The sequence below is a fragment of the Tachysurus fulvidraco genome, chromosome 2 (genome assembly GCF_022655615.1).
Source record: "Tachysurus fulvidraco isolate hzauxx_2018 chromosome 2, HZAU_PFXX_2.0, whole genome shotgun sequence".
In the NCBI taxonomy this organism is placed as follows: domain Eukaryota; kingdom Metazoa; phylum Chordata; class Actinopteri; order Siluriformes; family Bagridae; genus Tachysurus; species Tachysurus fulvidraco.
Window position 1 is genome coordinate 6,104,902 of NC_062519.1, and position 26,102 is coordinate 6,131,003.

The window sequence follows — 26,102 nt, forward strand, 5'->3', positions numbered from 1 at the left end:
ATATATATATATATATATATATATAGACATATCATGTATCATTTTGAATCAAAAATGCTGAGAATAAAAGAAAGTCTCAGAATATAACAATAATTTAATAATACTGCGTGTTGTTGCTGCCTATCTTGATATTTGCTCCATCAGACACAAAATTATGGGAGTGGATTTAAGTGTCACTGATGTCAGTAACAGAGATAAATCTTTCTTTAACTGGTCTTGGATGTAATGTGTTCAGTCACTCTAATGCCATAGCAAACAAAGTTCTCCACACTAGGGATAATTACACCCTACACCATTATTAGTGAATAAAGCTAATGTTTGAGCATAAAATACATCCCAAGTTTAAAATGCCATGAAGATATTGACTTGACAAAGGCATATATTGTATTAAACTCTATAATAGACTCTAATAGTAATCACAATGCTTTGAAAATAATTTAGTAATTTGGCTAAAGCTTGAGAATTTACTTAGATTCATAAATGATTCTTTTTTTAAGGAAAATGTCATAAAAGAATATTAACTCTTGTCTAATAATAATCATTTGTAATTGTCGTCAATTAAACTTGTTTTGTAACAATAAAAAAAAGCTTTTAGCAGTTAATCCAGCAAAAGAATTGAATGTTTTTGAGAAGATTTTTTATTATAATTAATCCAAACAAAGTTTATTGTTAATAGGTTATTGTTAGTTTCTCTAATGAGTTAATAAATGAGTATTTTTTTCAAAAAGAGGTGGGCACAAAAAAAAAAATTATTATCCCATTTGACAATAAAAACACTATTACTCTTAGTGTCACGCTAGAAACTGAAAAGACTGAGCTATGTGCAATTTAACATACTGTACAGTAAGCTAGTAAATATGTATTATATTATAGTTAATATTTTCAAATTTTTCCACATAATATTTTTTTTACATAATTTTTACATCCTCAACAAAAAGTTGTTACGTAAGCTAACATTTTGCCTGTAAGGTAAGAATGTGGTGTTTTGTCTTGGAACTGCGTCTAAAATCTTAACTCCTTGATATGTCTAACTGTGGGGTGACAACACTTTGTATAAAAGCTTGAAGCTGGAATGTTTTTTGCTTACATACTAGAGTGTTTTTGTTATTCAGAGAAGATCAGCCATCCATCTATCTTATGTACCACCTAACGCAAGGTCACTGGGAACCTGAGGCCTATTTTAGAGGACTCAGGGCACAAGATGGGGGACACCCTGGATGGATTTGCCAACTCATTGCGGAGCACAATCACACACAGTCACAGCCTACAACTCATGTCTTTGCGCTGGGGGAGGAAACTGGAGAACACATGTTGGGTGGACAACTATGTGGACAACAAACTCCGCTCACACAGGGCATGCGTGCTAATCACTACACGGCCGTGCCCCCTCCATAATTCTAATTTGTCTATAATTAGCCATGATTGTAGATGTCTGTGCGTTGCAGCAGGCAATGGGACACAACAATCAACATTGCACTATACATGATAGTTGCATATCAAAGAAAATGCTTGGTTTAAGAATGTAAATAAGGATGAAGTTTTTTGTTTTTCTGGTTGTTGACCGATCTTTTCCATTATGAGCTTTAATTTGAACAAGGGTTTTAACCAAACTTGATAGAAGAGTGTCTCAGCAAATCACATCCAATAATCTATTTTGTTCAAAGATGATTTAAAATAGAAAATCAGTCGTAATCAGGAAAAGCAATCAGGAAAACACACACAACTCAAGTGAATGTCAACTCTTTGCAATGATTAGCTAATATATATATATATATATATATATATGTGTGTGTGTGTGTGTGTGTGTGTGTGTGTGTGTGTGTGTGTGTGTGTGTGTGTGTGTTCTTAAATAGAGAGTAAACCAGGAAGTAAACCAGGAAGTAAACAGGAAATGAGGATCTGATTAGAATTCTAGAGAGTGCACTATTAGGACAGGGTTGTGTCCTGGACTGTTGTGTTTGTCCCAGGCATCGATTAGTCCACTCAGGATTTATATGTAATTACCAAAGACATTATGTGGATCAGACTAAGTTCCTACTAATTGTTTTACTTGCAGAATAATTTGTGATACTTCCATAGAGATTCTTTGTTGGAGCCAAATTAGAAAGTTATTGGAATCAGTGCCACATCAGCTTCCCTGCTTGAAAGACTGAGCTCTTTTGGCACATTTTGTTGGTCTTAAATGAGTGATGATTCACCCGACAATCTCAAGGTGTATGCTTTACTTTTTTTGTACACAGTATGCTACTACACTTTATTTTCTGCCTTGTAATCAAAACCCGGAGCATTAATCATTAGTGCAGGCAAACATTTCTTTTGAAATATGTTCATCGCTACAGCCTTGGGCAACAAAAACGTCAACAACGTGTGCGGAGAAAAGAATAAGATGAAATTACCTCCTGATTATCCCTATTATGTTTGGAGGACAGAGTCTGCAGGACTCTTTGCCAGTGAAATAAATCAGTTTTATATTTGACAGCATGCAAGCTGTCCTTTGAGTTAATACTTAATGCTCATGAATAGAAATAATAATAGTTGTTATTGTTAATAATATGCTTAATCCAAGAAGTGATGCTGGGTTTTTTTTTGTTATATATTCGCTATAGAGTACATGTAATCTTCATCTTCATCCCACTAGGCTGATCATTATAACCTCATAGCATTTAGTTCTTTTGCTTTCCAACCTACTAAGGCTAGATTGTTCCTCATTGTGCTCACAGCTATATTGAGTGTATTATTAAGGCTGTTATTCTTGAGCATCTCACTGTCTTGGCTAGCCAGAGCATTAAACAGTATAACATGTAACATCTGTATAGGTTACATCAGTATATACATATAAACGCATTTTATTTCTACATTTAATTTTCATATTATACATTTAGCAATTATTTCCAAATAGAATAGCTTAAATGAGGCAAACATGGAGCTAAATTGTGCAAAGTGAGATAGACTTTATTTAGGGATCAGTTTTAACCAGTGTTTAAAATGTATTTAAATTCAAACGTTTGTGATGTGAAAGAATGGATAAACAAATCGAAATATTAAACACAAGACACTAAGACTAGATAGATAGATAGATAGATAGATAGATAGATAGATAGATAGATAGATAGATAGATAGATAGATAGATAGATAGATAGATAGATGGATGGATGGATAAGGGTTTAACACAATGCCATGTTTATTTCTTAAAATATTTATAACAACAAAAAAAGACAGTTATAAAGCAGTGATGTCTTTCCAAATTCAAGCTTCTTGCAAGCTGTTCTTTAAAACTTCACATTAATGAAGAAACCATATGTGGTGGGACTTTTAATAAAATGCTAAAAAGCTATATTTGTGAAGTCTTAGCTCTGTTTAATAAATGGATGAGATAGCTGCATAGACAAAATGGCCTTCAATTAATTCACCAGCCAAAGTTTTTAAAGTCGACGCACCGGTAATGAATTTTTCCTGCTGAAAATATAGTAGTATGAGCAATTTTAATGAATTCTTTGTGGGTCTATTGATCATCTACTGTGTTCCTTCCAGTTTTACATTCTTCAATGCTCAGCACATTTTCTTAATTAGATCTACTCAGTTTAACTTGAAGAATGTATCTATACTATCTACTGTATATTACCATGACAGTAGGGAGCTTATATTTGGTTTATACCTTTTTCTTTTTCAAGTCTTTATACAAGACTTTTTGCCACTTCAAATTGTTCCTATTGCAGGTTTGGAAGCCTGTCAGTCCTTCTTTTGTCATATACAGTAGCAAGGTTCTCTGAATGTAAGAACCAGAGTCAGAGGTGGCAGATAGCTCTGAGGGGCAGTATGAAGCAGCTCTTTCAAATGGGCTGAGAGAGCAGACATCGTGGGTGGAAAAACTCAAGGACTGCCAGAAGACATTTTTCAGTCGTTCAACAACAGAAGAGGATACCTAGTGAAGTGAAGACATGCAATATCATTTTGATACCTGAAGCATAGCTCATAGATGTGAGGCATCTGTTCTAGAGCCCTGGGCTTAATCCAAGTTGAACTGAGTTGCACAGTAAATCAGATGGGAGTTCATTAAGTAAAGACAGAAATGGACCAAATTTGTGTTTTTATCTCAAAATAAATCCAGATATGCCCCTTTTCTACCAGAAAGAACCGGACGCTGGTTCAAAGCTGGTTCCACTGGGAAGCCTTCTAAGAACCGGTTTGCCTTTCCATGGGTTAGAGAGCCATCACCGAGCCAAGTCTTACGTCACTGTATACATGTCACGTTTCCCAATAACATTAGCGCAGTAGCGGCAAACACAACATCAACAATTGCGGATGTTGCTTTACTGTTAATGCCCATGGCTTTTGTGAACCTACTGTACATTACTGTACATCCAACGTGTACGTACAGCTCGATGTAATTTGTATAAATGGAGGTTGCACTCAAGAAAGTACATAACATTATTATGATTAACACAGCTAATCTAAAAAGTTAGCATGTAGCTACCTACTATCATGTGTGCTGATAATTGATCATATTGTGGTAAAGTAAAAGTGTATTAAACATTGGTATACTTAAGGTACATTATCAAATGCGCTAACAGTAGCCCCGCCCCCAGCCCCTGACATAAGCAGTTCTTAAGTCTAGACCAGCAACGTTTTGGTGCTACTTAAGAACCACTTTTCCTGGTTCAGAGCCGGTGCTTTGGGTGTCATAAAACAAAGAACTGGTTTCAAATTAGGCTCTGGCTCCGAACCAGCACTCAAACTGCCTTGGTGGAAAAGGGGCAATATAGAGTATATCTCAGTTTGGAACCTATCCTATGAATATTATGCTACAGCTTTAAACTTACAGGTTGCAAATGAATTTGTGTTTACTCCAGAGTTATCCACAATGTCATTTTCACTGATAAATCTGACAAGCATGTTATCTGTTGTGGCATGCCAGAAGTCTGTCTTCCCCGTCATATTATCCACACCTAGCTTTGCATCCAGGTATTTGTCAGCCAGTATTTGTCATCTAAACTTTGCTTGCCAGGGATGGGCTTGGCTCCTACTGTGAAACCAATATTAGTTTATTTGTTTAGTGAGTCATTACAGGCTCATCCGGATTAAAACAGATGTGCCTGATATTAAAGACCTTCATTTGCTTATTGCATTATAATGCATGTGAATGCCAAATCCTCCAGTGTTTATTGCGTTTATTGATTTCACACGCTCAGGTTAGTGACAAAGCACCACATATATTGGATAAGTACTGTATAAGTCTTGTCTTATGATTAAAGATAAAAGTATAAACATTTGGAAAATCTTGTTCAGTAGAATACATTTGTGCCTTTGAGGACCCTTTAACCCTTCTATATCTGATGATATCTTTATATGCATTCATCCTCTTCAGAATTTGTGATCAGAAATAACTGAAGGGAAATGCAAAGGTTCTTAGGTTTGACAGGTTCAATGTGGTAACTGTAAAACCACCATTGTGCTTCTTGGAATCATCCTTACCTTCTCAGCCTCATTGCAAAAAACTCATGGTTTTGTGCCACCCTGATGGCATATTCTTGCTGGCATATAATTTGATTATTTAGCAATATTCAATAGTCCACAATGTTTTGAATGTTTTGAAATGAATGCACATGTTTGGATGTGGTAGACATCTTGGTTTTTGGACTGTCTTGATTCCACCAACTTCTGTTTAGGTGACACATCAAGTACTATATGGGGGCACTTGCCTAGATATTCATTCAATCATTCATTCATTTTCTACCGCTTATCCGAACTTCTCAGGCATCATCGGGCATCAAGGCAGGATACACCCTGGACGGAGTGCCAACCCATCGCAGCGCACACACACACACACACACTCTAATTCACTCACGCACTATGGACAATTTTCCAGAGATGCCAATCAACCTGCCATGCAGGTCTTTTGACCGGGGGAAGAAACCAGAGTACCCGGAGGAAACCCCAGATGCACGGGAAGAACTCCACACACACAAGGCAGAGGCGGGAATCGAACCCCCAACCCTGGAGGTGTGAGGCAAATGTGCTAACTACTAAGCCACCGTGACCCCCTGCCTAGATATTGCAAAGTCTATTTGTGTGTTTTTGTGGGAAACAATGCCCGCATGTTTTGTTGGGCTCCCCAGGGTACACTTGGCTTTCTGTAGGAATCAATACATCTTGCTGGTTTGTAAAAGTTACTTAATAATTCAAATACATTTTTTTAACTTGTTCACACAAATACTACATTACATTGCTTGCATTTTTGCTTGTCTTGCAAAATCTTCAAGCCAATTCTATAAGGTTTGATATTTCTCTTTAATTTAATTAAAATATTTTGTTTGTCTTTTGATTATATAAATGTTTCTGAAAGTCTAAGATTGTTTTCTTCAAAACATTGGCTAGTTAAAGATTGGAAACTTTGACTGTGACCTTGGGTAAACCCGTTCAAAAGAAGATTCAAATGCCACGTCTCTTTTTTGCGATGGAAGGATGACATTTGAATGGCCACTAATGCACAGCGATTTGTCAGTCAGTTGGTTATCTACTGTATATAAATGGGTGGCAGTCAAGCACTTAGCAATCTTCTGCAAATGCACTGCTGCAATCAGCAAAGCTTGGGAGGTTAGGAATTTTTTTCATACCTCCAACACTGACTGTGACTAAAATGTGAAAATGTTTTGATATTGTGCAACATGAATGAACCTGTCAACATTAATGACTTCCCAAGGGCTAACTATTTTAGTCTTTATTAATGTTGCAAGGCTTTGTCTTTATGAGAGAGGTGATCGTGCATGATAGATAGCTAGAGCAGTGTTTATACGAATTAATGCAAGTATCTCAAGAATATTGAAAAGGAAATTGAAAGAAAGAAAGAGGAGCACAATGGTGGAGGGTGGGTCAGGCACATATCCTGCAAAAGCTTATTTTTGGTAATTATCCTTGTCCTGATAAAATTAAATAAGGTCACATAGATATTATCGCTCTTAAAGTTTATCACATTATGTGATGGCTTTTTTCCCCACAGTGATGGAAACATTATAAAGACCAGGCTATCTGATGTTCCTGTCTCTCTGCTTAATTACGACTCATGTGTAGACACTCCATTTAGCCTGCTGTTAGTTTAAATCTGTGACCTGAAACAGTTTCTTATGTCTCCCGGAGGAAGAAATTTGAGTATTTTTTCAACTGGTCCTGCAATAACAAGCATATAATTTATTATTATTTTAGTTTACAAAATACAAGTCTTTGTACACATACAAACTGTTTTGTTTCCCTTAATAGAAAAAGTAGCTGTTTGACACCCTTTCTATATTATAGCATTCAATATCAGGATCTCAGGAAACCTCAGCAAAAATGTCCATACTTTATTCCCCATAAAGGATTGAATGCATCTTCTCATTGCTGACATGGCAGAACAAAAGTATAAAATATTTTTTCCCTAAGAATTAAGATATAAACAGGATTTGATCATATATTCTGAAATTTGCATCATTGCCTTACAAAAGCTTTTGAGTAGCCTGTTGATTTTTAAAATAATAAAACATCAAAATGCAAAGAATGAAGATAAATCGGACTCTAATCGTTACTTTCTTAGTCAAAAAAATACAGAATATTTATTCAACATTCCACCAAAATGTTCACTTGAAAAATCAAGAAGAACTTTGTTAATCTGTAGTAGTGTCTCTTTGCTCGGTCTCTTGTCTGGCACTGTTTGCACTAGGTTGTACACATGCACTTTATGTGGATTTTAGGATTTTTTTTAGTACTTATCTCTTGTCTGGCACTTTTGCACTAGTTAAATATTCTAAATAAACTACAAACACAAAATATACACATTTATTTTGTTTTCACATTCTTACTTGTAACTCCTCTCTCTGTCACACACTTACCTAAAAGGCTCATTATGCAGCTCATTATGCAGGCCTTTGTCTTCTCAGGTGTGAATTACATTAATATGCATGATAGTTGACGCCTACTCGCATATGCCCTTTACAAACAAAAAGTGTCTTAGAAATTTAAAATCAATATATTGTTTTCTGTGAGTGAGTAAACAAGATGATTTTCACATAATTTTGAAGCAAAAACACTAGGATACAAGATCCAGTTCTCAAAAGTCCCGTGAACCGACGTTTTGTATGCGTTTTATGGCCTTATTCAAGTGATTTATAATTATTTCATTTTTCACTAACCAGGCATAAACATTGTTTTCTCAAAAACACAATCAGGTACATACATGCTGCTCACATATTATTGTAGTCCAGTTTGTGCTGATTACAGCGATATTAGACTTTAGCCATTTATATCTTCATAAGCAACTGAAAAAAGCACAAATGTCAGGGTATGACAAAACTTCTCCAGGCCCAAAAATACCCTTAGACCCGAGAGGGTTAAAATTTTCTACTCATTTTTTTCTAAGGAACCACATGACGGCCCATTCTGAATATTAATAAAAATCCTTGTTGGGTGGTGTAATACAATTCAACACTAATGCATCAAATTTTCATGCAACAGTACAGTCTGGAGTGTGTTATTTTGCCACATAGATGTAATATACCACAAATACCAATGTACGAAACGTCACATTTTAGCGGTTTATTTTTTGTTCTCACTTATGTTATGTGTAAAACCCAGCTTGTCATTCAACCACAAAACCTCCTCAATTCTGAAGACTTTCCTTCACTGCTAAAATGACCAAAGCCCTGGGACTGCTCACAACAGTGACTCTGTCGATAAATGTTAAATAACCTTTCTGTATTATCTGTGTATTAGTCCATTAGTGAGTAGATATCAGTTCAACACAACATTTGAGCTCTATTTCTCTATTAATTTTCAAAGTCAAATTTGATGGCTCTCCTTTATGAGTTCTCTGCTTCTTCAGTCAAGTTCTCATTCTCTCTAATAACAGCTTTTTTTTATACCTTTCTTTTCATTTTATATCAAACGGGAGAAGAAAGGTTTCTAGTTCTGTCAGACTATTTGAACATATTGGGTTTTTTTAGTGTGTGTGTTTTTTTTTTTAACCACCATAATTATAGGTGTCTTTGCTGATCTGTGGAAACAAAATCCTGTCATATAAGTAAGTGAACAGTCAGTTCTCAAGTTGATATGTTAGTATTGGGGAAAATGGTCAAGCAGAAAAATGTAGGCAACTTTGACAAGGGCCAAATTTAATGGCTAGACGACTGGGTAAGAACGTCTCCAAAACAGCTAAACTTGTGAGCTGTTTCCAAAGTGGTTATGACCCACCAAAAATGGTTTAAAATAGAATAAGTGGTGAACTTGGCAACAAGATCATGATTGCCCAAGACGCACTGATGTGGTTTAATCGGGCAGAACTGCTACTGTAACACACATTGCTAAAGAAGTTTATGCTGGCTTTGATAGAAAGGTGTCAGAACACACAGTATATCACAGTTGGCAGTGTATGGTGCTATGTAGCCACAAGAGTGACCATGTTAACCCCTGTGCACTGCCACAAGAGCCTAAAATCAGCACACAAACATTGAAACAAAGACACTGAGTAATGGAAGCCTGTTCTGATGAATCATGTGTTCTTTTACCTCCTTACATGGGGAGGACAAGAAATTAGCACTATGGGAAGAAGGTGAGCTGGAAAATGTGATGGCAATGTGATGCTCTGGGCAACATTTTAGTGAGAAACCTTGATTCCTGTCATTCATGTTGGTGTTACTTCTTGTTGCAAAATATTACCCTCCAGTCAGCAGAATAAAGATCAACACTGCAAAATGTTCAGAAATGCTTTAAGGAACATGAAAATGTATTAAATGTGTTTTTTTTTTTTCAAGTTTAAGTGAAATCGCTTGCAGCAAGATCCAGTGTTGTGTTTATAGGCGATGGATGGATGGATGGATGGATGGATGGATGGATGGATAGATAGATAGATAGATAGATAGATAGATAGATAGATAGATAGATAGATAGATAGATAGATAGATAGATAGATAGATAGATAGATAGATAGATAGATAGATAGATAGATAGATAGATAGATAGATAGATAGATAGATAGATAGATAGATAGATACCAAATGACATTCAAGTATCCAGAAGCAACATACAGAAAAACAAGATTATCACAACACAGTAACAACCCCCACACCCTACACCACCACACCCCACCCTATGATACCACACCAACCTTGAAGAATACAATACAATATTACATTCTTGTCTAAGATGTTACCTGGTTAGCCTATTTGATGATCGATGGCCATAAACTGCAGTAAGAACGTGGGTAGTCTGTACATTGTGCTCTCATTTTGGAACTGGATGCTTGGCAGGAAGTAACTTTTCCTTAAAAAAAAAAGGTTCCCCGCATGCTACAACAGCATTTTACAGAATTTGTGTTTGTGGTGCTCAGAGTTCATTATACAGTAGCTAATAGAATGTAGCAAACATGGATAATATTTTCAATCTGTTCTCATTCAGCAACAAGAGTATTAGTGAGGCCAGGAACTGATGTTAAAGGAGGAAGTTTGGTGCATAGTTCAACCCAATGGAGTTGAGGTCAGGGTTCTATGCAGTTCTTACAAGCTCTTGAACAAGTGGGATTGTCATCCGGGGCCTTATATTTGGGTCCCATAGCTTCGCATTACATACAACATACTGATACGTTTGGAGAAGGCCTACAGTACATATAGACAGGATGGTTTAGCGGTCATCTATCATCATGCACATTATTACACAAGCCACAGGAATCAGCTACTGTCTTTTTTTTTTTTTTTTTTAAATAAGGTTATTTGTAATAATAATGCCTTTAGTTATTGTTGTTTACCATTAAGCCAGGAACTGCTGATGTAGGAAATACTACTTAGAGGAGTGCATGAACTTGCATTTGGCATCTTTTTAATGTCTCCATCTGAGTCTGCAACACCTCCGGCTGCTTATGTTTTTTATCACTGCAGAACAAAGCTCAGCTGTTTGAGATTTCTTTTAACATTGGGGGTGGTTGTAGTTAGAGAGATTTTGTCCTCAGGTGTTTAAATGAGTCAGACTCTCCCTCATTTCCATGAGGTCAGGACTTATCGTAACATACTTGTATTTCATTCAGCTCTCAGTAATGTTGCACAAATAAATAAAATGCTTTATCCGGTGCCTTGAAATAACCTCCAGTTTTTTTTTTTACTTTTCCTATAAATAAGTAAGAGTGGTACTCCACCGGTGCTGGGTAATGCCTCTCCTTTTGAAGACAGATTAAGTGGGTTACATTTGAGAATGTTCATTGCTTCATATGAATCATTTCTACAATTAGTGTCACCCACTCCTCCTGCTTGAGACAGTTTCTCTGAATGGAAGGTCGCTGTTTTTAATTTCACAGACCTTTTGCTTCAAATTTCCTCAAACACACCTCAGGGAAAAAAAGGGGTGCTTTATGATCTGTAGTCATCCTGAAGTCTCAAGCCTCAAATCGAGCAACATCCAAGGCTTCTAGGAGCTCTAACCAAGAAATAAAATATCTTGTGAATGACAATTATTTTAAGTAAAATGTCTGCAGATGGATATTAGTTGTTAGTGAGTCATTCATGTAGCCATGACTCGGGATCAAGTAACAGTTTTATATCGTGTACAGTCCAGCGATGAATAAAGAAACTGTGCCATGTTTTTTCCAGATCCTTATAAGAAAGCAAGGTATGGACAGATCAGCCGAGGGCAAAGCCTTGCTCGATACAATATTCATCTGCTTTTATAACCTTTTCCCCCAGTTGTCAGTGCCAGTGTCAGAGATGTTGTACACACAGGGGGAATTCACTGCCACTGTGCCCTATTAAGAGAGCTAATATGTTGCCATCTGTGACTTTCCTGCTGGTGAACACGAGCAAGCCAGAGGAGGTTTTGTATGCACATTTCATTTCCTGCAGAGAAGGTGGCCCTAATCACTTCAGTGTCAGTAGATAATGACAGGTTAATGAGATGTGAGGTACCTTAGGCCAAATTTTTTATCTTACTGCTCCTCCCTAATCGATAGGTGCCCCAGGTACGAGTCCTGACATCTGCACCGGAATCAGTAATGCATTAACAAAAGGGGTCATGGTGCGACGATGCATAGACTCACACCGAAGATCATCAGATTGTAAATCTGGTTTATACGTGATGCGCGACCAAATGTGTGGATGCAGGCCAAATTGTTTGCATACTCCAATGTGTCTAGGCAGGAAATCAACCTAGCCACTGAGAGGTTAACTCAGTGCTGGTCCCAAGTTCAAATAAAATGGGAGGGTTGCATCAGGGAGGACATCCCGAATAAAATCTGTGCTAAATCAAAATATGCGGGTCGAATGATCTGCTGTGGTGACTAAGAACAGAGAGCAGCTGAAGGACAATAACAATAAAAAATCCTGTGCTTCATCTTCAATTCCATAAACATTTGAATGGACATTTTATCTCATATAATACAATGATTTTTTTTGACATTGTCAGCCCCATATAATTTATTTGCTGCTACTTGTTTATTTATTACAGTGATAAACTCACGAAACACATGGACCTAAGATAAACAAAATAAAAAACCTATGAATTTGTAGATGTAGTAGCCTAGTGGTTAAGGTGTTGGGCTACCAGTTTGGAAGGTTGTGAGTTCGATTCCTACTTCCACCAAGCTGCCACTGGTGGGCCCCTGAGCAAGGCCCTTAACCCTCAATTGCTCAGTTGTATAAAAATGAGATAAAATGTAAGTCGCTCTGGATAAGGGCGTCTGCTAAATGCTGTAAATGTAAATTTGAACGATTTGATTATTTGAGCCTCACCGTGGATCCAGTCTATAATGGGAGCATTGGGTGTGATATACAGGTGTGATATGGTGGGTAGATGCAAGATGGAATGCCACTTCATCACACATATTAAAACAGATGGGCATTTTAGAGTAGCCAGCCCACCTACAGGTATATTTTTTAAGTTTGAGGGTAAATGAGATCCCAGGGCAAACCCATGTACATTAAGCCAAGCCTGGAAAACCAGGGACCCTGGAGGTGTCAGATGGAACCACTACCCACCGGATGATTTACACCACTGCAAAAATCCAATCTGGTAAATTTAATTGAACGGTTTATGATTTTATTGCCAATTTTCTTTAATGTTTTTATCATTATTTTTATTGTTTTTACAGCTACACAACATTGTTAGGGAGCCCAATAAGCTCAGTGGAGCACAAGATAAAATTTCACCTCAACCATGTAAAAGTGTTTATGGCTGGAGCAAGACAAATCCCAGATCATTTGTGTGTTTGATGGAGAAAGCATATAAACTTCTCAACTGGAAGCTGCTGGGTTTTTTTTTGTTTGTTTGTTTGTTTGTTTTTTCCAAAAAATGGAATTCGTACCTTATTTGTGGATAACATGTTCAGCATTGTATTGTATTGTCACACTCCAAAGTGGTGTATTTCTTTTACTTAGCTCATTAGGGGCAATATATTCAGAGAAAAAAAAAAAAAGGCATTGTCTTTAAAGTAATAAAGATATCAAACCAACTGAGATGCCTCAAGTGCCATGTTAGAGGAATCTGTATTCTGTGAAGTGTAGTCGAACTCTGTCGAAGTGACAGTTACAGTCTGAGGCAAAATTGTTCCTTTACTGTTTGTGCTTTTTTATTTTTTATTTTTTTTATTATTAACTTTAAAAATGAGGGAAGAAAATAGAGGCTAGTTAGGGAATGGCTATTTATAGATGTAAACTATATAGATTAAACTTTATAGATGATTTAAATGTTCAAAAACATTACATTTAACCAATATTAAGAGGTAAAAACAATTATTTGCATTGGCAAACTGCTGTGGTATAAGAGGAACAAAACTTCAGGAAATACTCCAAGTAATGAACATAGTTTATTATGTCAGTTTATCACAGAGACTTTGTAGAAATTGGTCAAATTTAGATATCAATATTCACTATGAATATCAGAACATTTCAGCGGTGCAGGTCTCCGTAGCTCAAACATGGTATAGCTTTAAAAATAAATAAATAAAGTCGAGGAAATAAAACAACAGCAAAAGAGGTGATCAGACAAGCTTGACGCAATCCGTCCTTAGAGAGCAATCCTTCTCCGGTTGAAGTGCCAGCAGATTTATTGCTTTTTTTGGCTCCTGCCCATTAGGTTTGTGGATTTCAGGTCTAGATGCTTAGGAGCCAGCCACAGAGAGATAATAGAGATAGACCAGGCTTTCCTGCAATGAAAAACCCTGCAGGCACAGTGTGGCCTGTTGCAAAAAAAAAAGAGAGAGAAAAAACTCTCTCCTTCTCTCTTCTATTGTTCTCTCAATAATTCATCACTTCTGTGTGTGGCAGCCTGGTTGAGTAGCTGTCAAAAAAAACACTAGTTCTGACAACATTCAGCCATGCTTTGCTAGCGATGCTGCTCACTTGTTTCACTTGATTAGGTGGGTTTGTAGATTTTTTTGTACTTCCTTCTCAAGGTTTAAAAGGATTAAGGTTTAGATTTCTTCTGGTTTGCTTTAACAATTCTATGTGACATCTGGATAAGTACTGTAACAGCACTTTTGGATAAACCAGGTAGTTAGTTTACTAGTTAGATCTATTTTCATTGATTGACTTACTAATTACTAAGCTGTAATTTTGTATTAAATAAATAAAGTGGGAAAAAAACAGAAGAGGAACAGTGTGAACTGGCCACAAAAAAACGGTTTAGAGAATACAAAAGTAAACAGAGGTCTATGTTCCAGACATTTTTTTTTGTCTTATTAACTTTAAAGAAATAGAAGGAACCAGTAAGACACTTCTTATAACATAAATTAGTTTGTTTTTAAAAAATCTACAAAAGACTACAGTGTCTAAACACAAATAAACACAAAGTTGTTAGCATTGGCAAATTGCTGTGGTATTGGTGTACGATATACCATGCGAGCAATCGTTAATTTTTTTCTTATGTTAAGAGATTTTTGTTCTGCAAGCTTCAAATTCGAACAGTCAGCTTTAGTCAGCTGGAATTTTGCATTATATTAAGAACAGGATTTAGACTGGCTCTCTATATCAATGAATTGTTTTGAAAATATGTAGCAGAGACCATTAACCAGAGCGAGTTACATTTTATCTCTTTTGTATAAGACTGATAAATTGAGGGTTAAGGGCATTTCTCAGGGGCCCACCATATCTGGCGGACATGGGAATCAAACTCACTACCTTCTGATGGGTAGTACCACATCCCATTCACGTACTCAAATACTGTTTACAGCAAGTTTTCGATTGGTTCCCAGCGGATCGTCGATACTCTCTGGATACACACCATTTCTTCATACCACACTTTAAGAGCAGTTCATTAATGATAATGTTTTATCATTAATGCTGTTAACATGGAGCTGCCCCAATATCCACTGTGGTTTTAAGTGGAGGTAAAATTCTGTTGATTTTTTATTTATTTTTTGTCCCTTTGCCTGCTAGGATTTTCTCGTTAGCAATGCTGGCACCTCTGTTAAACTGCATTCGCTGCCATGCTTCCATGATTCAAGTGACAGAGAGAGCAAGAGAGAGTGTGCTGTAACAGAAACGCTTCGAATCCAACCACATGCTGAGGCCCTGAGACAAGCTTTTCACAAGCTTCACAAACTGAATTCCTAAAAGATGTGCGATAATACCACGGTACAATTCAGGGCCACCTTCTCCCTACTGTTCCATTATGTGGCTGATTTTAGAATATGTTGAAGAGAAATTTGTAATATCACACTCTCTGTGTGTTCCAGTTTTCGAGCTATTTAGAGCATATACGTCACAGTACTAAAGTGCTGGACTAAAACAGGTTCTTGATTTGTCACACACTTGCGGCCGAGTAAAGTCAGGTTGAGATGATGTATATATTTTATTATTTCTTACTATACAGTAGGAGTAGTATTTATCATCACATAAATACTGCAGAATATAGAGCACTTATGGTTCGTCATCCTAAAACTAATTGGTTTTTTGAATAGGTTTGTGATAAAATGCCTGAAATACCAAAGACGTTTTCATGTTTTATTTTGTGACATAAAATACACCAATAATACTCTTCTTGTGATTTTTAAAATCTTTTACATCCTTTTTAAACCAGCGACTAAATGAGACTACAGAGGTTGCCGGGGAGGTTAATCGTTATCACTTCCAACAGGAAAACTCCTTTACTACATCCTTGTTGCTGTTTTTACTAATGACACGTTTCATCTTCAACTCTTTACTCATTCAGGTTCATCCACAAAAAAGTGGATCCTTATAAAGGAACATGTCTTTAAATAAAATTGTCAGAAGCTGACAACTAGTGATGGTGATGGTGATGCTGAAGTCATGTGATCATGGTTTAATTTGTTTATAGATTAAATTTTGCATTTTACCTGTGCTGATTGTATTTGGCTTCAAAATCCATAAAGGTTGTGTTCATTGTGAAGATTATCTTGAACAAAATGTGTGTGTGTGTGTGTGTGTGTGTGTATATATATATATATACACACATTATATATATACAGATATATGTATATATATATACATTTTATTAACTATCAAAGTTACAGTTTTTAAACACGCTCTGTACATAGTGAGCATTTTGACATGAACGGTAATTAGTCTGGATTGCAGTGTAATCGCTTTGAAAAGAGAGTGGGGAAAAAAATCTCTGTTTAAATGGGACCACATTGTGATACTGACCATGATAACTGCTTTGTACAAAAGGTCAGATTTTCCTCATGCTTTTCTTGCCTGTTGACTCATTTATGAAATGTGTAGTATGCAGTCAAACTATTCACTGAATTCATCTTAGATATTGGATATGAATGGGGGAAGAAATAAATGGCTCAAATTCCTGGACCTCCAAGTTGCTATGGCTGGTCTCTTGAGCAAGGCCCTTAATTAACCTCCGCTGTTCAGTTGTATAAAATAAGATAACTGCAAACCGCTCTGGATAAGGGCATCTACCAAATGCCATAACTGTAAGTGAAATGGGAAAAAAGAAAAAGCCATATTTCTGTTTTCCAACAAACAGTAACATTAATAATACAGTAATGATGTAGCTTGTCAAATGAGCCATGGAAAATGGAATACTGTATATTCATGTCCATTAAAATCCCATGCAAAATTAATGGCTCATCCACTGATGGACTAACCATGTGTTCCTGAGTCATATAGAGTCATATCATATACTGTAGTTTGACAGATAAGTGAATTAGAATATATGAGATGCAACACAAAGAGACTGGCTGAGCATTTTGTAAAACACCTTCATACCTTCAGAATGATATCCAGCAGTGAGACACTTGTAGTGAAGAGACAAAACACTGGAAGTAACTGTGGATCTCGGTGTCTTTCATGACTATTTTCATGTGTAACTTTTTAAAAGTAAGCTTGGTGCAAGATTAATATTTGTATACTGTAAACTACTAGCATCATCCATTCATATCTGTTCTGGTTATCTGTCACATGGGACTCACAGGGGATTGATGGAACAAGGCAGGGCACAGGGAGAACATGCAAACTCCATGAACCCCCAAACCTGAGGGACGTTTCCACATACATACATACATACATACATACATACATACATACATACATACATACATACACACACACACACACACACACACACACACACACACACACACACACACACACACACACACACACACACACTCCTAAACAAAATCTTAAGACCGGAGGAAACATTCCAAGTACTTGTATTGCACGCTGGTGGATCATATCGGGTTCAAAAAGTAGCAAGAGACAAAAAACAAACAAACAGAGATTTGCAATTTATTGAAAATTGCATTTACATGTGTGTATATGTATATATTTATAATATTTATTTATTTTTATGGTGTGCGGTTCCCTTTAATCTTTTTTTTTTAATTTAGATTATAGAGGTAAAAAAAGTAGCATAACTTGCCGATAATAATAAAATATCAACACATTCATTTTCCTTACTTAGTTTGCTAGAATACATATCATCCCGTTAGTACCAGGCACTTCTTCAGTATTAATCATAAAACTTAATGGCTATATCAGAGACAGCTACTAATGAGAAAAAATAATGTACACTTCTTATGAAATATAACTTGACACACTTTCATCCCATGTTCCATCAGAGCTGCTTCACCGCAACCCTTCTCCAGTCTGTAGCTGCATGCTGACGTGCATGCAGCAATGGTGATTCCAGTGTTTCAGCTTGCTTTTCTCTTCGCCAGTCCATTATTTGCTAATGGATGGCAGGGACGGCTCCTCCGTTGCGATGCTCTTGTCTGTAAACTTACACTTCAGCATCGTGGACTCATTACGTTGCTCTCTTGCAGACAGGACAATAAAAGATGGGAGCCTGTAAAATTGATTAGCCTGTCAGGCATTCTTATGGCCAGATCCATGAAGCTCTAATGGCACTAATGCCAGGCTGCATGTGGAGAGACGCAGAGCCGTAGGGGCTTGTGGCTGGAAATTTATTACTGCTGGGCGGTAATTGCAAAATAACATCAGCAGTAAAGGTCTGTGGAAAAACTGCTCAAAAGCCAGATTGCACTTCATAGGGTTTCCTTATCTGATAAAATTACTACTGCAGATATTAATACATGCACTGTATGTAATATACCTGTTGCATGTTCATGTGTGATATCATGACTACACAACTGTTATTTAGATGCATCGATAGCTACCTGCCCTTAAAATTTACAGAAAGCTGATCAGGCTGTAACTTTTCCTGGCTGGAATGTTGATATATTTGTGCTTTTAAATTTGACCAGCCATTTGTAAGAGACATTACCATAATAATAATTTAGCTCACTTAAGCTAGCTGGAAAACAGAAATGGCTGATTATGTTAATAAACCATCTAAATTATTTACCAGCTAAAGATTTTACCAGCTCACTAGTGAACATTGATACTGTTTCATTCATGACAAATCTGTTTACTTAATAAACTTGCTTATAATAACTTTACAATAAATTAGCTCTCCTTGCATTAGCTAGTTGACTAGCAAATATGGCTTCTGAATTATTTGCTCTTATAATTCTGTATCAATATTATTCACTGGCATTCGCACTAATTCTTATTTAAAAACATTATTGTACTGCTTTTCACGAACATGATCTAGTTTGCTACCAATTCTGGCTACTGATTTTTAGCTCACCTTGCCTTACCATAACTAGTTGGATAGCAAACAAAATTTCAGAAGTATTCATTCAAATAATAGCCCAGCTATTAAAAACATGCTTGCTGACCTGTTTACTGGTTTTCATCACACTCATCTTTATTTTATCTAGCTTCATACAATACGTGTTAAAAAGCTTGCTAGCAAACATGTCTGGAGGTTTTAATGACACAATATAACAGCTACCTGGGAAGAAAAAATGAGTAAAATTACAACTCTTATTTTAGACAGCACATCATAGAAGCACATACGTTGCGATGTCATATTAGCATATGGTGAAATCTTGGCCAAACATGGTAAAATTAGTAAAATTTTGATTTTTTTTTTCTTTCACTATTGTCACTGCATTGTATCTTGAGATTTGTGCAAACTTATGGTTTTGTCCTACTGATAGATTGTTGTAGCACCATTACAGTTTTTTCTTGATTAATAAATAAATAAATAAATAAATAAATAAATAAATAAATAAATAAATAAATAAATACAGACACTACCAGAACATTGTCATAGTATGTCTTTATCATCAGAACAACAAAACCCTTAGAATTTACACATTAGTTATGTAGGTAAGACTGTGTATGAGGTGCATTTATAGTCCATGAACAGGAAGTGCAAAACAGAACAGGAAGTAAACCACACTAGAGCTAGATACAGTATTACCTCTTCCTTAAGGCATGGAGGGGTATTACACTGTGAAATTAACATTTTTTCTAATCTCGTGAACTGAGGTCAACTGAATATTTTCTGACTAACACAATGGATAGGTCAAAGCCACACATCTCCTTACCCTGTGGTAATATTGAATATTTATCACAGGACTCTCCTGATCTGCATGTTCTTTGAATCTGCCTGATACTGTATGAAATGTGAGCCTGAGGCTGTAGAGCACACATCAGAATGCCTTTTTATAGTATAGGATTCATGGCAGGTATATGTACTGTATAAGAGAGGTCAAATCATTGAAAACAAGATTTAGCAGAAGGAATTTGCAATGTATTGGACAGACTGCTAAAAATATATAATAGCTTATTGAAGCATCAGAGTTCAAAACTCAAATCTGGCACAAACCTAGCCTTGGATAATGTCCTTAACCCTCAGCTACTCAGCTGTATGCTTGAATTGAAAGTCACTAAGCATAAAACCATCGGCCATAAGAAATATAAACGAGCGTGACAATGTAAAGGAACCCAAGGACACTAAAATTAGAAGATCAGGGCAAGACATTCTCACAGACTACACCGTCACACAGCAGCTTATACAGTACATGATGGCACAAACACGTATTAGTGGAAGAGAAAGGAAAATAGGAAGAAAGCAGGCAGGATCTAATGGTCAATTGAGAATATGTAGCAGATCCTTTAAGTTTTGCTGGCCTCAATATAATCGAACAATTTACAATAAATACAGAGATAGAGAGGTTTCTGGCTTCTTGATTCAGAGATAACGTCATGCACTTCCTCTCAAGAGGCCTGGACAATGTAACGTGCCTTTAGGATGTGTTGTGGTCTGATGACGACCTGTAGAAAAGCTGGACTGTAGCACTTGAATCAGGAGGAAAATTTACTTTGGGAATTGAGTTATTAGGGAAACCTATATTCATAAATTTAGGAAACAAGAAAGCACAATCAGTCATCACAAAGATTCTTAGACACAACAGGGTATACTGTAAATAGACAAAATAGTCAAAGAGTAAACAGAGGATAGGTGAATACAGAGGGGAGAAAAAAAACAAAAGCAGCATTGTTAACAAAACACATAACACTTAAGCAGTTATGGAAAGCATGATGTGTGCCGAATGGGGAATGTGTGGTCTATTTTGAGACAGGTCGAGTATTTTTTTTTAAACATCTAAACAGGACACAGTTAAGCAGCTGCGGATCAGGGCTTGCACCAAACAATGCGTTTAGGTGGTGCTGATATTTAAATTTAGAAGCCCAGAGGCTTCAGAGACAACAATAATCTGTTCAAAATTTGTTCTCCAGTGTACACAAAGGGTCAAGGCTGTGATGGAGCAGGCTTTCATTTCAGCTCCCAAAACAGTCGGTTTCCCACATCGGTGTTATAGCAGACTGATAGAATAACCCATGAAGGAAGAAACAGCTTTGACCTTTGATCAAAGCATTCAGTCAAGTTCAGGATGAGGTTCAGGGTAAGCCTTAGCTTTCTTCTACACTTAAAACCCAAGGAATATCTGTAACATTTCAGATTTGCAGCACAAGCTTTACAGCCTTCAAAATGTATTTCACCTTTACTTTAAGTTCCAGTTAGAGGTGACTTAGAAAAAGTTGATGACATTTAGGTTTCAAACTACTGAGGTTATAAGCAGCTTCTCCCTACTTATAATTCTTCGTGTCTGTCAATCATTAGATGAAGAAATTTGTATCAATCATAACTGAATTCCACTGATTTTTTAGAAATGTTTACGTTTATTTTCTTCACTGATTTTGGGCTTTTTTTAAATCTGTTGTCAAGTCCCACTGTTGTCACTTCAACAGCAAGCCTGAGAATATCAGATGAATTTTTTGCAAGTAAACTAATCCCAAGTCATTCTGTTTAAATCACTGTCACAAAGTTGTGTCACTCTTACCCTCACAAAGTTGATTATTTTGCTATCACAGCATTCCCTGCAGTTTTATATACTTCCTATACCATAGCTGCCAAGAATAAGTTTCTATTTATCACAGAACATCTCAGTTTAATTGATTGGATAATTAATTAATGAATGAATATTTTTTTTGTGTGAATGTTCCAAAACATTAACTATATATATATATATATATATATATATATATATATATATATATATATATATATATATATATATATATATATATATGGATTAATTTATTTATTTATAGCTAATACTTAATTTATCAGCCAGCTGATGACCAGAACATCTCAGTTTAATTGATTGGATAATTAATTAATGAATGAATAATTTTTTTTGTCTGAATGTTCATTAACTATATAAAACATTAACTACATAAAACATTAACTAATATATATATATATATATATATATATATATATATATATATATATATATATATATATATATATATATATATATACCACTAGAAATGCACATTAATATAAATGTAATTTGAGCGATTGTTATAAAAAAATGAATCTTCTGACCAATAAGATTTAACACCAATATAACATTGTTCCACATTTGCATTGTGACCTGTCTGAATGGCATCTACAGACAGAGAGCCAGCATCTTTATCAGATTCTCTACCGATGATAGATATAATCATTCTAGTGCAATATGTTAGCCTGTTAATTCAATATGCACCCATTCTTCAGCTGCAAATGTGTTCTTTTCTAAACAAGCTCATGATCCGTAATGACCTGAGAACAGCCTTTATTGAAAGTCTGCATACAGTCAGAAATTAGTCCTATTGAATGTGAATATGGTGGTGAGTCATGCAAGGAAGATGGAAAGATGGTGAAAAAGATCATCATAATGGTGTCTGCAGTATACTTAATATAAGGTCTACCATTTACTGTCTATGAGATATTAGATTAGCTGTAGAACTGATCATCTGATATCCCGAAAATGGACAAAGGTTTGGTCTTAGAGGATGAAATATCATCTAAAATAAATATTTAAAAGGAAATATGAATGCAGTGATTTATATTTAAATAGGTAGTGAATTTAATAATGACAGTTTATGGTCATTTTTCTGTACACAATTTAAGTTCCCGGAAACTTTCTAAACATATACAACAAAAAATGAAACAGAGTAAAATATTTCACAGTCCTTAAAATTTGCTAAGAATTTCTCTTAATCTTTAGTTCTCTTTGTTTCTCCTGAATCTAAAATACACCTTTCCTACTTCTACTCATCTGCAGTGTGTTTCCATCCATCCATTTTCTATTCCCAGGGAGCCTGGAGTCAATCCCATTGGACTCGTAGCACAAGGCAGGGGGTTACACTCTGGATGTTGTCCTATCCAATTGCATGGCACATTCAGACACGTTCATACTCTACAGACAAATTAGAGACGCACAGCAATTCATAACATATTTCATTGGCCTGGATAGGAAACCAGAAGTACCAAGAGAAACCCCCCAAAGAATGGTGACAGGACAAACATGCAACCACTAAGCCACCGTACCCCCTTTAGTGGGTTCTGTTCTAAATAGTTCATTTCATTCTCATTTAGTATTGGCATTTTTTAATTTTATTTAGCAGATGCAAAGCCGAGATGACCAGGTGTTGCATTGAATGTGTTGGAACCATCTTTGACTGAACAGATACAGTCGACTAATTAGCTGTGTCATTGTATTCGGGAATGTGTTTCTTCAAGCGATAGACGAAAGAAGATCTGTAGTCTCATCTAGTCATTAGCCGGTCATGCAGACTTACTACATTCATCCTTTCCTTTTTTTTCCTCCTTGAAACACGCTGTTCCAGATGAAAGCAACAAGGATCTGATTGCAATGTTAAAGCTCAGGGAACTGACGTAAGTAGCGATTTGTGTCACTCCCCCTGCAGTGCCTTCCTGAGATCAGCCTGCAGTTCTCTCCACGCCTCCTCTGGCTCCATAAAGCCTCTGAGCGCCTGAAACTGATAATCATTCCATCAGGACATGCCCAGAGTGCTCGACAGAGTGCGTAATTGCAGAATTAACCTGCTCCATTTGAAGGCTCATTGTTGGTGTCGTTTTAATGCATTATTTTCTCTCTCTGGTGAAAGACATAATAAGAGGAGACAGTTTTTACTTAAGTTAGCCGTGTTCATGCTTCAGCGATTCTGAGAAAACAACCAGGTTTGTCAAAAATGTAAATCAAGTAAATCATCTCTGGTGATTTGCGAATGCGCAAAAGCCAGCTGAGTGTGACCATCAAATACAAGAGCTCCCAAAACACCCAGTTTTGTGCCACTCCCTATTAGTTTGATGATTGATGTGTAAAATTACCAATTATTATCAAAATTGGCCAAAAGAATGAGATATTTTAGCATGCTGCTGCAGTAATCTTTTTTTTTTTACATGGATATTGCTCTCTACAGAAACAATACTGCACAGTATCATAACTTGACGGCAAAGACTTTCATTTAAGTTCAAAAAACAAGAAACAAATCCAGGAAAAACTCCAGCATCCTGGTATTTGACTTAACTGATATTTTCAATCTGTATAAACAAATGAATTATTTTCTCGCCAAAAGTCTGCTATAAAATAAGTCAGGACTCTGTTGGCATTTGGTGTAAGACGTTTGTTTTTCCCTTTGTTGGCTTAACCTTACTCCGAATTTCACTGGTTGAAGACAACGCCTTCAAATTTTAGATGCTTATGAACAAGCACTTGGGGCATCTCACAGAGGAGAAATGGGTTTGATATCATTTATTCTGAAGATAGAAACATATGGGTGGAAAAAAGAACTTTTCTATAAAGATACTGGCCATAGGAAGCTAGGTAAAAACAGAAATACTTATGAGCAACTTTGAATTCTTAAAGCACTTAGTGAGCTTCATATTAACCACCACTGCTGAGTTCGACACGACAAAGACATTGATTGCTGAACATGGACACAACAAAAACAAGGGAAATTACATTTTTAGCCTCTAATAAAAAAGGTTAAACTCGGTCAAGGACATGTCGTACATCAGCTGATTTACAATTAGGCTATCAGAGGTCATTGGCATGAGTCATGAAAGAGTGAACAACAGACCACGGTTTACTACGGTTGAGAATACTGATACATCTGATGTAAAAAACACAAAGCTGAGCAGATACTTTACAAACAGTGAGTGTATAGAGTGTGCTTATATATAAGCGGTTTGTATTTGAGACCGTGTTTGAGTAAGATGAGTAATCTTATATGAATATGAATGTTATGTTGAATGAGACAGTTGGTTCTTGTAGTCCTTCCAACCACATTTGTAAGCCCTGGTGTGTTCTGGGAAACGGAGATGACAGAGCAGTATTTTCTATCCTTCTGTGATACAGTGTGACACACCACACAAATACAATGCTACTAATCTCTGTGACTCAATACAAGATTCACAGCGAAGTTTCAGATATCGAGCTGTTGCAATGAGCTGATGGGATATCATGCAATGTGTAGGAAATACAATGTCATGATATCCCAAATTGACAGGAAATGACCGCTAACCACTTTCTCTTACAGCACAACAATTTGCCAACAGTAACTTTCATTAAAAATAAATATTTTACTTTCATCTATTGATATTTAGGTGTAATCTTATAGAGAATCCTTAAATATTTAGTTAGTTAGTTAGTTAGTTACTTAGTTAGTTAGTTTTTTCATGTTATAACTTATCACATTAGGACGGCTTTAAACATTGCTCCAACTTTCTCTTGCAGTTAATAAAACTGTTTAATTTTAGATTGAAGTATCTGCACATTAATATTGTCAGTAGTTCCTATCAGAGTGTCAACTGAAGGGTTAACTCTCAGTGCTGGTCACAAGCCCATATTAAATGGAAGGTTTGCATCAGGAAGGTCGTTCGGCATAAATCCTGAGCCAAAATATGTGAACCAGATGATGTGCTGTGGCGACCCCTGAACAGTAAGCAGCTGAAAGAACAGAGTATCAGAGTATCAATCAGCTTTATTATCAGAATTGCTGTTAACAGAGAGTGATTTATTTTTTTTTAATTGTATTAACACAATACAGGGGAAGAATCTTTTTTCTCTCAGACTGCCTGGAAAAAGTCCACGCCTCCTTCTGACAAGAACTGAAGCCAAAGCTTCTTTATTGGGATTGATGTATTAAGACTGAGTCAGACAGACCACTCCTTCTGTACCAAGACTGACAGGCAAATAGGCCACACCTTCTACATTAAGACTGACAGGAAGACAGACCACGCCTTCTACATTAAGACTGACAGTGACAGGCCACGCCTTCTATGATTAAGTAGACACCTCTGCATTTGTTCAAACATTCACACATATGGAATCTATAGAGTTATTGTTTTCTTATGTTCAATATTTTAATCTCAACTTGTGAATGATAAAAACGATGATTTCAGCAGT

At 36.2% G+C, this 26,102-nt stretch overlaps 1 protein-coding gene across 1 annotated transcript in view; it reads left to right on the forward strand.

The window, feature by feature from the left end:
* The window catches only part of LOC113656445 (metabotropic glutamate receptor 7), a 207,154-nt gene that overhangs the window by 68,920 nt on the left and 112,132 nt on the right, over positions 1–26,102 (forward strand). The window lies entirely within an intron of this gene.